The sequence below is a fragment of the Mya arenaria genome, chromosome 3 (genome assembly GCF_026914265.1).
Source record: "Mya arenaria isolate MELC-2E11 chromosome 3, ASM2691426v1".
NCBI classification, from domain to species: Eukaryota; Metazoa; Mollusca; class Bivalvia; order Myida; family Myidae; genus Mya; species Mya arenaria.
In genome coordinates this window covers 82163961-82166473 of record NC_069124.1, presented here as the reverse complement: position 1 = coordinate 82166473, position 2513 = coordinate 82163961, and positions in this window count along the sequence as shown.

Here is a 2513-nt window from a genome sequence, read left to right as displayed (position 1 = left end):
CCTTTCTCAAATTGGTATCGTTTTGTCTGACACAGGTGGCATTTGTCCGATTCTATAACGCTCTCGGTAATTTATAAAACTGCGTTGGACACCTATTGATGTTTACGAGAACCGTAGCGTTGGAGTAGACTGTAAACTGGAAGAACTAATGTTATATGCCGTCATTTTCTCTGTCAAAGTGGTTATAGTGAACAAATTCGCTTTGATGAGTTTTGTGGCGAATAAAGTTTGTTGGCATAACTTTTAGAGATGACATGCTTGTTAGTTATGTCTTAATACCATATGTTTGATATTTGACCAGCGCATGGGATACACGTACTTTGTCATTGCAAGTGTTAACTCTAGTTGTTGTTATTTGTTTTAAAGTTGTGACACTTATGATACTTTTTTTAAATTTAAACAGATATATATTGTGCAAAAATCTTAAGTGACAATACATTCTATCAATTAAGTGAAATTGCATGTTCATCGGGTTGGCATATTATAGCAACATTGACTATAAAAAGAGTGTGTCAGCAAATACTATCTATTTTTTTGAAAGAAAAATCTCAGAAGCATTTCCGAAAGTATCACTTCCATCCTTTTTTAATGAAGTTGGTTGTTCTTTATTTAAATGAACATAAACCTTGTTTGATTGTTTAGTTACTATGGGTATATAACTTATATATCTTTCCAACAGCTGCAATACAATCCGTTAGGTTACGTGTGTACAACTAAAAGACGCTTGATCAAAGGGCGACTTCAAAAGGTCAAATTCGGACAGTTGCATAGTGTATAACTTCTAAACTTGTTCCAGTTTCTTTCATTTAATAAGTTTGAAATGATAAATGTTTCAAATCGGTATAGTCCGTTGTGCAAATGGAAGTTTAATGTTCATCGTAGTACGTTATTAATCACTAATATATGTTAGACCTTTTCCTAGCTCTTGTTAACGGAAAAACCAATGTTATTAACAAAGAAGAAAACAATCTGAATGTCAGCTATTGTTCTGTATATGAAAACAAAATCGGTTTCTTTTCATTCGTATTGTGGAAACTTGGATCTATCCTTCTTTTCCATTGTTTTATTTCTAATTAAGAATGGTCATTTGACAGTTCACAAACATTACTTTATAGTCAAATTTCGTAATGTTTCTATGATGCGGGTAAATATTAACAGTAGTGCGTTTTGTTTCACAGAATATTTGTATATCAAAATTAAAACTCTCGTAATGGACACTCATTTGGCATATTGATAGTAACGGAACTTGTCAGTTTACAAGATCCTTTGACAGCAACAGCTTGTAGATTATGCCAGTTTCAACATCTAACTGTTTTAATTTTACGGAATCAAAGTGTATCGATAAGACAACATTCGGGTGTTGAAAGATGTGTTCTTAGAAGATGTAATCGCGCACAGGAATTTGATGTATTAGTTTGATATTAATAAATACAATGCTTCATTGTTTTCTCCCTACCAAATGAATTATCACATTTACATCAGGTCAGACTTGAATGAATTCGAATATATATATACAAACATACGTGAAAGGAAATGAAATGATTAAAATTGTTCCTGTATTTCAAGCATTCGGTTTAAGTGAATGCATAATGTATTTGTGTCATGTGGTAACAAGTGTATCACAAACTCACTGGCTTTATATGTTAACTCATGTGTTCATTCCATTATTATTTTGTGAATGGTTAATTTGATTAATAAAAAAATAAAACAAACGTCTTTTATAGTCTTAAGTCGCCATTTAAACCTACCTTTTGGACATAAGTCCAGACGAACTGAGCATGGGCATGATAAGTGAGCTCTTTTTATTATCCTTTAAGCGGTACGCCGTTCTATATGCCTTTCAAACATCATATCAATTGAAGTAGCATTCTGTTCACAAACCAAAGTATTTTGTTTATATCAGAGAATGAAGAAATAAAAACTATCAGGCAATAGTGAATCAAACCGTTATCACCAAGCCCCACCTGGGGAACATTTTCAAGGACCAGGAAAGTCGCAGACCTACAAACCTCTACATAGAGCTACTACTGCCGAACGAAGCGAACTGATTTCCAGCCCCCGGGCAAGCTTTGGCATTCGGCCCCTCACAGCTACTACGTCAAACAGACGCTAACTCAGATTGTTGTCGACCCTAATTTCTATGCTTTAATTTTTCCCGACAGTTCCTACAACCGTTAAGCAGTTTCTCATTTTGACCAGGAGTTTGTTTCTTGACGCTCGGACAATTCATCATCTTTGATAAACTGCACTGAACTGTCACCATCTGAAAATCACATTTGATATAGAATGATTAAACAAAAAGTCATATATACTTACAATAAATAGGTACTTGAAGTTTAGATAGAGTCATTACTAACCAATGAACGAAAATAGCCGGGGTAACAATGTTCACCCCTTGAAGGAATCATTCACTCATACATTAATTAAATTTATGTATTGTTTATAATTAAAGCGCCAATAATTACTTGTCAGATTTAGCACTGCTAATGACCTTTATAACAATACTTACTTCT